The sequence below is a fragment of the Panthera onca genome, chromosome B1, assembly GCF_046562875.1.
Source record: "Panthera onca isolate mPanOnc1 chromosome B1, mPanOnc1 haplotype 2, whole genome shotgun sequence".
Taxonomy (NCBI): domain Eukaryota; kingdom Metazoa; phylum Chordata; class Mammalia; order Carnivora; family Felidae; genus Panthera; species Panthera onca.
Genome location: NC_138342.1, coordinates 66,856,549 through 66,869,012, shown reverse-complemented (window position 1 = coordinate 66,869,012; position 12,464 = coordinate 66,856,549). Strand labels below are relative to the sequence as shown.

The 12,464-nt window shown below is 41.0% G+C and overlaps 1 protein-coding gene and 1 pseudogene across 4 annotated transcripts in view; one reads left to right on the top strand and one right to left on the bottom strand.

Moving 5' to 3' along the window:
* Nucleotides 1-12,464, top strand: part of RASGEF1B (RasGEF domain family member 1B) — a 642,014-nt gene that overhangs the window by 198,754 nt on the left and 430,796 nt on the right. The gene's annotated exons all lie outside the window — the stretch shown is intronic.
* LOC132692374 (large ribosomal subunit protein uL23 pseudogene) lies at nucleotides 5,552-6,037 on the bottom strand (annotated as a pseudogene).

The window sequence follows — 12,464 nt, the reverse complement described above, 5'->3', positions numbered from 1 at the left end:
CCAGCACCACAGTACAGCTGATGTGGGCTTCTGGACTCTGGGCTTTCTGAGGTCACAAACTTTCTGTGACAATCTGACCCACCAGTTGTGGCCTCAGGACCCTGAAATTATGGCACCTGTAACCTGCCCCTTATGGTGGCCAGATCCTGCTCCAGTCTGGGCTTTTGAGGTGGAAGGGGAGAGCATGTTCTCGGTTCCTTGACCCTTTTAAGCCATGGCCTTTTTTCTGTGCCTCAGCATGTTTAGGGCTGGTATGGGCTTGTGGACCCCAGGCTCACTGAAGTTGTAAGCTCACTGAGAGGACTGGACCCACCTGTTATGGTGTCAGGACCCTGCTCTGGTCTAGGCTTTTAAGGCAGGGGTGGGAACATAAACCATGTTGTTCTCCAGTCCTTTTGACCTGGAAAACTTTCCCGCAGCTCCTCCGTTCCTTGTCAGAGTTTGTGTTGTCTCTTATGTGCTAGTTGCTCTTTCAAATCATGGGTATTTTTTTCCTGTGCCTGAGGACAGAGGGATCTATTCCTGGTCCCTCAGTTCTGTCTCTCCTCATTGCCATTGGTAGTAGGGGTGGGGTTCCCTTTGTTATCGTGTCTCAGTCCCTCTTGCTATTCTCTTGCTGTTCTCTTTGTCTTTGGGTTGTTCAGTAGCTGTTCAGTCAGCCCTCTGTTCTTCTTCAGAAGGAATTGTTCTATTAATAGGTGTAATTTGTTGTGTTCCATGGAAGAGGTGAGTTTAGAATCTTCCTATGTTTGTATCTTGAACTGGAACTCCATTTGAGTGATTTTTAAAAATACTGAGCCAATATATTTAAATGTGAGTGTTTTTACATAAATACCTAGATTTGGAGCTTGTCCTGAAATATTGGAATACCTGGAAAGTTAGCATGATTTCCAAATGACAATAATCAACCCTAGCTGAGCAGCCACTCTCCTCTGAACAGGGCAAGGCACCTCCAGTTCACCACATTCCTCCTCACTTTGTCCCATTGTCATCCTGATACCCTCCAACTTATGCTCTTTATGTTTTCATGACCCTGAGAGATATTTGAGTTTTTGACCTCTAGTCTATTGGATATCATGCTTCTTCTATTCTTGAGGCATTTTAAGTCCTCATATAGATATTTTAGTTGAGATCAACTCCAGATGTCTTCTTGCAAACACATTCTATTTGGCAATTAATTAGGGTTCAATTTGTTTTAGTAACATGCTAACCTTTAGTAAAGAATAATTTTAAACTTTTTTTTTGGTTGAAACAGATTTTCTTATGTATTATGATATTTAAGGCTTTCTGGTAAAAGATAATTTGGTTTCATAAGTCTTGCATTTCCCATCAGATCCTTGACTTACAGTAGTTCTGCATTCTGTTTAAACTAAGAATAATTATCCTTTAAAATGGAACCAAAGTTAGGAATCTGATACATGAATATCCTAGCTTCCTACATAATGATGGAAGTCCAAGTCCAGACATTATTCAAAACATGAATGCTGCAAACAAAAATATTCTCAAACATCAAAAATGTGATCACAAGACAAACCAACATAGGGATAAAACAGGAGGGAGAAATATGATAGGCCACAAAAGGAGGAGTGGCAAGGAAAATCTAGACATTAATATGCAAATTGTAGGGTTCCTGGGGGCTGCTGCTGAGCTGATGGTTCCAGGACCACAGCATCACTGCCATGACCAGGTCTAGATCTAGGATGTGAGAAGTAAGGTAGATACAAAGTTTAAGAGGGTGCCAAAAAACTTAGCAATCATGATAAGTACTTTGATGCATGATTTAAAACATTTAATACAATATTTTATAAATAAAATTAATGCAAAAAAATTGATGATGTATAAAATGGTCTTGTTGGCCAACAGGCTGAAATTTGGCCAGCACTTAGGAATACTTACCCAATGCCAGGTATGGAGCTAAGTACCTTTCATGCTTTTTAAAAAAGTTTAATATATAAAACAACTTTATGAGATAAATTCTATTATTTCCCATCCTTCTTCCCATTTTATAGGTGAGAAAACTGAGGCTTAAAGTTGAGTGACTTGTTCAAGTTAGAGCTATTAATGGATAGAGCCAGGATCCAGGCACTTGTATCCAGAAACTGCTTGTGTTCAGAGTACTATGGGATGGCTCAGCCTACAGTTAGATCATCAAGTTCTGTGGATGTTGAGATGACTCTACTATCCTGGTATTCCTACTGCATAGGGATAGGTTCATGACCTCAGAGTAGCCATGTGTAGACTGACTTGGGGGAGCTGAATTAATTTGATGGCAAGATATAGCTTATTGGTTTTCCTATGCTACATGGTTTCTGTCCCAGCCAGTGTTAGGAGGAGGGGGAGAAGAAGGAAGAGTGTAGGCAGTGGGGAGAGAGAGAGAATCAGGAAATATGTATGCATACAGGGAGAGGCAGAAACCTAAAGACTGTGAGACCAGGATAATGAACTATTGTAGAGGTAAGAGTAAAGAGGAAGAGACTGTTTCTGCATGAAGTTCAAGCTCAGAATGGAGAGCAAGGGCTCCCTGCTGCTGAAGTGGACCCATGTATCTCAGTGCTAGAGCTGTAGTGAAATGCTGCTTCAGTCTCTGGGAGTTCATCTGAGGTCACTCCAGCCTGTTTTCTGCTTCCTTACTGTGTGTTCTTCCCCATAATTCTCTACACATCCGTAGCTTAACAGATAGCCTCAGGTGTACCCCATAACCTGAAATAGACTGACAGGCCCTTATTCCCAGTTTCGTGGGTCTCTCTTCCCAGCCTCAGTTGCCCTGTCCTCCTGTCCTTTCTCTGTTTTTACCCTTTTCCTGGCCATGTTGCCTCCTCTTGCTTTAATGGAAGGGTGCTCATCAGTGGAGCCATGTTTTTCCTTCTGTGATGTTTTATGAAACTGTAAAGACCCCAGTGGTCTGTGATCCTTCACTGACTCTCCAGTCAGTTTCTTCATGCCCCTGGGGCTGAAGGCAGAGGGTCAGGAGCCAAGAGGGTTGGCCAAGAAGTGTCCAGTGTCTGAGAGGTAAGAAAGAGAGGTAAGAATTGGTTAGATTTGCAGTACACTCTAAGCACATCTGCTTACTTTAGTGGCCTAATTCTGATGGAATATTACCTTCAGCTGCAGACTTGCTGCTAATGCTGCAACCAGACTTGTAATACAGCTGGTAGATTTTCCAGGAGCACTCAGTGCACTAAAAATAATGATCAACCCTCAAACTCAGGGGCTCTCAGTCCTACCAAATCCAATAACCCCCTCTGGCAGTAAATATTTAACATTTTGTAACGACTCCTTTACTATTTGTATGGACAATATGACCTACTTACACACACTTTAAATAAAATTCTCTAATTGTATAAGAAGAAATAAAAGGAAAGTGAATTAATAAATGAAGCAAATGTAAATTCTTGGGCAGGACCACACCAGACACATAAAAAGCTGTCGGATATGTTTACCTCTTTTTAGAATCATTGAGAATGGGATGGCGAATCGTGCAGTCTGATACAGAGCTTTTATATTAGCCACTCAAAACCCATGAAGAATGTTATTGTCAGTGACATGATTTCCCAAAATGGAAACTATGGTAAGCAGAGTAATGGCTTTCCCAAGGATGCTTATATCCCAATTTCTGGAAACTGAATATGTTACCTTACATGGCATAAAGATTTTGTGGATATGATTAAGTGAAGGATCTTGAGATGGAGAGGTTACACTATATTATCCTGGTGGGCCCAATGCGATCACCAAGGTCCTTATAAGAGAGAGACAGCAGGGTCAGAGTCTGAGAAGATGTGACAATGGAAGAGGAGGTTGGAACGGTGCAGGGCCATGAGCCAGGGAATGTGGGCAGCCTCTGGAAGTCAGAAAAGTCAAGGAAAGGGATTCTCTCCAAAACCTTCAGAAAGTACATAAGCTTGATGACCCATTTCACACTTCTGATCCCTAAAATTGTCAGATAATAAATTGTATGGTTTTAAGCCACTAAGTTTGTGGTGATTTCTTACAGCAGCAAAAGAAAACTAACCTAGTGACTGACTCTTGCAACGTTCCAAATTACCCAAGTTCAGTCTTTATAAGATTTATATGATAGCTTTCTTCCTGGGAAATTTATTGAATAGTCAAAGTGGGTGACAGTATTTTGTGGTTATATGTAAAATGGAGCTCGCTTGTAGACTGAACTAATTATAAACAGGGTTTTCACTGTGTTGCCAGGTTTTCTGTTTTCTCACTCTTTAGGTCTCTGCTCTCACCCATTTGCAGTTTTGCTTCACCTTTTGTTCAGCTTCCACCTTGTTTTGAGTTTCCTTGCCTTGTGATTTCACCTTCCCTTTGCAGAGTAGCCCTTCAAGATGTTTCTGCAAACATGGTTCCCTCTCTTAGGCTGCCAGCTGTTAAAATTCTTATGTCAGGAACATACTCTTCCTTCAACCTAAAATGACCTTCAGCCTGCAGTTCCTAGGTTTGACTGATGGCTGGTGATCCTTCAGAATTTGGTACCATCATTTCTAAGCAGCTTCTTTATCCTCCACTGTCATGGGTAGGTCCTTCTCTTGGGTCTTCATTGGTCCCTGAACGTATTTATCTTTTATCTATCATCTATTTTTAAATTTTAATATATAGACACTGTGCTAAATACTTTAGAATATATTTTGTCATTTAAATCATGTATCAATCCCATGGGTTATTTTTTAATCCCTATTTTACAGGTGGGGAAACAGACTCAGTGAGTAAATATTTAAAACCTAAAGATTAAAAAATGATTCTTTTTCTTAGAATTCTTTATATTTACAAAACATTAAATTTCAGTGGATTATATTTAAAAAGATTAAAAGTTTACAGCTTTTTACTCATTGGTTATCATTTGTTAGGCTTGTATGTATATACAGAAGTTTCTAGACTATGCCCCAAGCTCTTCAGGATGCTTCCCTTTAGAGTGGATGAATGGTTTACTTTATACATTTGTGGTATTTGGGCTTTTTACAGTGGTCAGTTAATGGAGTCAAATTTATTTGGCTTTCATGTATAAAGCCTAAATAAAAATTAAAAAATAAAAGTTTGTATTATAGTTAAACCTTTGCGAAGCCAATTATATATATTTGTGTGTATGTGTGTGTATAGGTAAAAATTTAATTCATTCACAAATTGTTCCATACTTACTTACTGAGTGTCACTATGAACCAGGTTGTGTTCTAGGCCCTGGGGATAAGAGAGTGAGTATTAAGAAAGACAGTGGAGCTCTCACTATAGTGGGGAGTATATTCAACACTGCATCAGGCAGTCACAGTACTAAGAAGAGAAAGAAATCAGGATAAGGTGATAGAAAGTGGTAGGAAGTTCTCTATTACGTAGTCAACGAAGGCTTCTCGGAGGGGCTGTTACATGCGCATGAGGCTGAATGAAATAAGGGAGAAAGCTGTGTGAATATCTGGTGAAATGTCTTCCAGAATATAATTTGCAATTATTATCTAATAGTTTGGGTTTTATTTTGAAATCAGACTTAAGTATATGAATATTACTTTTTTTTTTTAATGGTGAAATACTTTAGATTTAGCCACCTGGACTTAGTTTAGATGATCCCAATTTTGTTGGCAACATCCAAAGCATCATAGTCAGGAGCTGATCAAACATATGCCTTCTTCTTTCCATTGGGCCTGATCAGTGTGTTGACCTTGGCCACGTCAACATCTTAGGGCTTCTTCACAAACTGTTTGATCTGGTGTTTGTTGGCCTTGACATCTACAATGAACACAAGAGTGTTTTTGTCTTTTATTTTCTTCATGGCTGACTTGGTAGTCAAGGGGAACTGGATGATGGCATAGTGGTCAAGCTTGTTTCACCTGGGGGTGCTATTTTGAAGATATTTGGACTGCCTTTGGAGATTCATTGTCTTGGGCCTTCAGAATGTAGATGATGCATGGATTTTTCTTTTCTTTTTTTTTTTTTTTTGGTGACTGTGGACACTTTTCAGCACTGCTTTCTTGGCTTTCAAAACCTTTGCTTTGGCTTCAGCTTTGGGAGTGTCAAGGGCTTCCTTCCTCACTATTGGAGCCATCATTATGAAAGGGCTGTATGAAAAGTACTTATTGAGCATGTGCTAGGTGCTTGGTGGGTGAGGTGGGTTGTTGGATAGCAGGGAAATGTGAGATCTGATGGTGGCTACCTAGTTTACAATCTTGATGGAAACTGAGAACAACACATATAAAAGTATCAAATGGAAACAGTATACAGTTATCTGGTGCTAAATTGTGTGGTACAGATTCTAGGTTTGAGGGGACCCTGTTGGGTCTTACAGTTTCAGCAGTAAGAGTTTAATTTTGCTACATTTGAATATTTAAAAAAATGTTTATTATTTTTTTTTGAGAGGGAGTGTATGTGAGTGGGGGAGGGGCAGAGAGAGAGGGGGGCAGAAGATACAAAGAGGACTCTGTGCTGACAGCAGAAAGCCTGATGTGGGCCTCAAACTCATGAATTGTGAGATCATGACCTGAACCAAAGTCTGACCCTAGATTTAAACATTTTTAAGGACAAGTCTGTAGACTGAGGCAAGGTGAGAAAAATGTTCTTTAATGGAACTTTAGTTTTCATTCCTTTGGAATTTCCTTCTCTTAAGGAGCTATTTATGGAGTCTGTGAAATGTGATTCTAACTGGGGATAGGAAATGATTGGGAATCCAGAAAATCGGTTTGCATCCTGTGATATTTTGAGTAGTGGTAGCTTTCCACGGACCCAGACTCCTGAGTCACTGAATATGGTGGGAAGGGTAACAAATGCATTCTTTTTCCTACTTCTCTTCCCGATCACTTCTCTGTGCTATGAACAAGTGAAAGTTGTGATCTTGATTTAGACTTGTAATCAAATGGATATCATCCATTGTCTAGCACAGAGCTCTTGATAATGCCTCCCATTTGGAGCTCTCAATAAATGATTCATGACTCAGATAGGAATATGCTAACAGTATTTGTGCTGGTGGGATTATGACATTTTTGGCATTTTCCAAGTTTTCTGCTTTCCGCAAATCCCACTCACTCATAGTACGGCTTCTGATTATACTTTGGTTTCTGATTATATTACCTTTGAAATAAAAAAAAAAATGAAAAAATAATTCAAAGAAATCATTGGATTTATTACATTATTGAGTGCTTGTTCAGTTTGCACAATAGATTTTCTTTGTTAAATTTAATTTTTTGCTTCAAAGATTTTATGCTTGAATCAACTTTTTCTTTTATTTAATGATGAGTATTATTGCAAGCATTAATTATAATACCTAGTTTGCACATTACAATTCTCATCCTAAAATGTATAAACATATTTTTTAAATTCAGTAATCCCTTAAGTTCAAGCCTGCATAGAAGATAGGCTTCAAGTATTTACATTTTATAGAAGGGCTTGAAGGCTAGGTGACTAAAACAACAACAACAAACCAGTTACATTTGCAACGCTGCCTGGTCTGTTCCTAAAGCTACTCCACAGGATGCTAGTGAGAACGTTTCTGAAATATATGTAAGGGCTGCTACAAAACTGAATTGGAAGGCTTTCCCTGTGGTTTTGATGAATAATTTGATTAGCTGAAAAATCAAAGGCTATATTCCCCCTTGTTTTGTTCTCTGGTGTTAGAATTCCAGGCAATGATCTTGACGAGCTGCTTCTCACATGGGGGCCTTTGATTGTTTTGGAAGAGCTTTGTTGCGATGTGTGCATGTCAATGTCCTGGCCCCGGAACTGTTGTCTGTGTGTACCTTCCTTGCTCATCTTCTGCTTTGCTCCCTGTGACAGGGGATCGGACCTGCCACGCTGGATTGATTTCCAGGCTCCTCCTTGTCTGTTGGTCTTTGGCAAGGGTCAACTTATGGGGAACATTAGGGTTAGAGGGTGGTAGAAGCCAGGACCCCAGATCCTGCAGGAGACCCCAAGTCCTGTCTTCTTTTGTGATTCCTCCAGCTTTAGGGCTGGTGGTAGCTTTCTGCTATTGCCAGTCTCTGGGCTGTCTTGCTTTTCTGTTGGGTTTCTCAGCCTCTCTTCCATTAACTGTGCTATCAATTCTCTGTTACTAAAGTCTCTGATGTAGATATATAGGTGGTTTCTGATTTCCAGTTAGACCTTGAGTTATCCAGTTACCAGTTCTCAGGGATGATTGCCAACAGAACGAACCATTGTCTTTGTGAGAATTTTCAGACAGTTAAAGTCCATGAAATTTACCTCATTTTAGACCTTAAAGAAGAGAATAAAGTGGGAAAATGGAGATAATAGTCTTATCATTTTCTAGGCAGGTCCTTCTGAGCTAATGGTTTATTTTATATACTGCTATAAAATGAGACGTGTTAATTATGTTGACCTGTGAGGTTCTTTATTGTCCACCTTAGATTAGTAACATTTCATAATTAGCAAATGATATAATATAGTATAAAATGAAACCGCTGTAATATAGCGATTGAGTTGTTTCAAAGTTTATCCCTAAAAATACAATATCTTTGTCATTATGTGAGAAAGACATTCTCCTTATTAGCATACTACAAGATAGGCTGGGATATGAGTTTATGTGATTTTTCTAAGACAGAGGGAAAATATCTATCCAGCATTAACAAGTATGTAGTGATAAGTAAGGAGCTATCATTTCTTTATATATTTTTAAATGTTTATTTACTTTTGAGAGACAGAGACAGAGCATGAGTGGGGAAGGAGCAGAGAGAGAGGGAGACACAGAATCCGAAGCAGGCCCAGGCTCTGAGCTGTCAGCACAGAGCCCATTTCGGGCTCGAACCCACAAACTGCGAAATCACGACCTGTGCTGCAGTTGGTGCTTAACGCTTAACCAACTGAGCCACCCAGGCGCCCCTAGAGGCTATCATTTCTTTAACCGTGTGGAGTTCTGCAATGGGGAATACATTGGACTAGCAATTATAAAACACAAATCTTGCCCTTGGTGAGGGTCACTAGAGACAAGAATGGGCAAGTGATGTATTGAGCAAGGGCTCTATAAGAAGTGAGGGCACAGGTCAGGGCAGAGGGAGAAGATAAGCATAGATGTGTTTTAGCTCACCTCTAGCCATGACCTGATTGCCTGGGGAACTCTGGAGCATGAATGACACCACAGAGAAGCCCCATGTTGAGACAGGGTGGCTGAACTTTGGTTCATTCAGTCATTGACTGTGGTGGCCCCTGCATGGGGTATAAGTATGTAACCTCCACAGAGGGCATTCTCTGGAGAAAGGTTGTAGCTGTGAGCTCCTAGCAGCAACACTGCAGCCTCTGAGGGATGGGTAAACTGACCTATAAAGGAGCTTTGTACGGGCACCCACAATAGCTACTATAGATATCAATACACAGCACCCTGTCTCCACCACTTATAAACCCTTCGGCAGTGGGCAAGACATATAATCTCTCCAAGTCTCCTGCATTTGTTTAAAAAATGAAAAATACAATAATAACCACTCTATCACTTTTCCTATTACTCATAAATGTGCTTTGAAAGAAATGAAGTACTCTGGAATATTTATTTTTTAAATGTTTTTTTTTTTTTGAGAGAGAGAGAGAGAGAGAGAGAGAGAGAAAGAGAGAAGATCACAAGCAGGCTCCATCCTGTTAGTGTAGAGCCTGATGCAGGGCTTGAACTCATGAACCATGAGATCATGACCTGAGCCAAAGTTGGAGCCTTAACTGACTGAGCCGCTCAGGCGCCTCTGGAATATTTTCCTAAGTAGCTAGTCTATTGGGGAGACAGCGCAGGGTTATAAAGCTGGTTTGAAAATGCCAGTTTTAAACATGATCAGGATATTCCCTTGGATTCCTCTGAAAACATAGCCCCAAACGAGGACTTGGGTGAAGGTAGTTTATTCTGGAGATGATGCTAGCAGGCAGCAGTGAGGGGGTGGGGGTTGTGAGGCAGAGACGGAGGGTAATCCAATATACAGCTGTGCTACTGAGGTCCCTGCAGTGGTGTGGGCGGGCTCAGTCATGCACACTGGGGGCAAGCTGTTAGCAGGCAGGGAGCGAAGGCACGAGTGGCACTGTTCACCCCAGTGCCCAAAGTCTTCTGTCTGCTACTACCACGTTCTTGGTGTTGCTCAGATCCATAAATCCGCTTCATGAATTCTATTCTGTCACTGATTCTTCAAAGACTAGGCTGTCCCTGTCTCTAAGAAAAGATTTATCAATGCAACCAGCTACAGGCCCTTTTGCTGCAGCTGATTTTGAGGCTGCAATGGATAGCCATCATCTCTCTCCTCCACTATCCATTCTTGACTTCCCTCATCCACAACCAACACTTCTGAGGATGCTTGCTCAGTGGGTGACCCAGACCCTCACCCCTGGTGGGGAGGTCGAAGCCTGGGTTGACTGGCTTCCTACAATTGCTTGTTCTCTGTGATCAGTTGGTGTAGAAACACCCCAGTGTATCCCAAGATATCCAGACTTATTCCTCCTTTTTACCCATTGTGTAGCAGCGACTCTGTCTCCTTAGGATTGTCACAGCCAGTTTCTCTGCTAGTATGGGAACTCCATTCTGTACCTGTGATCCAGTGGCATGAAGAGCCTGAGTGACCAGCGGGTTTACAGCTTCAAGCTCAGCGTCTCATGGAGAAGTATTGGCTTCCAAGAACCAGAGCCTCTATTTTAGCAAAGGTTAAAGTTGTAGAAACGAGAAATCCCAGTTAAACAGTTGTGTCACTGGGAATGATGACAAGAGTCAACCTTGCACTCCTTGGTGGCCAGACCTTTGTTTTCCAGGTTTGAGATACAGAGCACCAGCTTTGGGGTGCACAGTATTGTTTCAGTGCATATAATGAATCCTGGGGAATGGCATCCCAACCCTGCCAGTTGTAGACATGGACTGATGCCATATTTGAGCCAAAATGAGGCCATTCTCAATCCTAACAGATAGGGTCCTTCTAGGTGATGCAATATACAATAGGACCCGTGGATTCGGGGGTCAAGTATCCACTGTTGCATCTTCTCTAGGAGAGAGGTGGTCACCATAAAGCGACTCTAACTCACGTAACCAACTAACTCTGAGATCAGAGGCAAGCCCAAAAGAAGGTCAGTCAGGGCACCAGGTATGTTTGCTACAGGTACTATCACAGATCTTTTGTGAGGTTCCTCCTTGCATGCGATGCTAGGCTAGCGACTATACCCAGGAAGTGCACTAACACTAGCTATCTCTTATCTTCTATCCTGTTCACACAGTCACTCAGGAAATACTGGGTAACTTTTCCAGAACTGTGCCAGGTTCTATGTTAGAGATAGAAATATGAGTAATTTTCTGTCCTTTGGAAACTCACCACCTAGTACAAGAAATAGATATATAAATAGTGAACTATATTTTGTAATTGATGCTTTTTAATATAGTGAATACAAGAAAAAGAGTAATTTTGCCTGAAGAAGTTTGGAAAGACTTCTTAGAGGAGGTGATACTTATGTTCGTCATTATAAGATGAATATGAGTTTTCAAGAGACATTGGTAGACAGAAGGAATGCTGGGTAGAGAAACAAGCATGAACAAAGGCACTGAGACATGAGGGAACATGGCACGCCATGGGAATGACAGGAGCTTTAGGTACTTAAGAAAAGGGTATGTGTTGTTGGGATGGGAAGGGGGTAGTCAGAGAGGGGCAGAATGTGAGGAGAAAGGAAAGGTTTAACCAGGTCAAATGGAAAGGCCCTGTATTGTATTCGAAGGAATTTGGACCTGACATCTCCAATGTAGACATGTGTGTATAGGCCATTAGCACAGTGGAAACATTAAACTGGGATGTGAATGGGTAGATAAGACAGTGTTGTAGTGAAGTTCCCAGAGCCTATGCCATAACATTACCAGAAGGCTGGAGCTGGAAGGAAACTTTCCTGCCATTTTCGAAAGTGTTTCAAATGATATCCTACAATGGACATCAACATAGTCCAGTATGGTCAGAGCTACTCTGAAGCAATGAAGATGATGGGGTCAGAGGAGTCTCAAGGGAAGGAGCCCTCAGACCTAACTAAATGCCCCCTTGCTCTTTTTGTTTACCAGGTAAAGAAATGAATAGTTGTATGAAATCATGTGTGATTTACCCCGGGCTAGAACAAGAATCTTTGAGGGTCTGAAACCCTTTCTCCTTACAGTTATTTTCTTCAGATATCAAAAGGTTATGGACACAGAATCTCAAATGACATGTGCGAACTTTTTTTTTTTTTTTTTTTTATAAAATATTGAGTGTTAATAAGAGTCTAGTCAATGTTGGCTAGTCTTACTATTTCAATTAACCAAAGCACACAAACAAGTATGTTTTGGAAGCAGGTTAGGGGAAATGTGAGGGAGAAATGGGGTAAGAATGTGCTGAGTCCCTGCTTGGATGGCGACTGGGGAAGGGAAATATGGGCATCCCTAGTGATGGGAAGTTTGTCAGAAGTTGTCTCTGACACGTCCTGTTCCCTTTTTCTGAAATTATTCCAGTCTCAACATTAAGCCTAGAAAATCAACAAAGACTTGGAAAAGGGGGGGGTCTGAG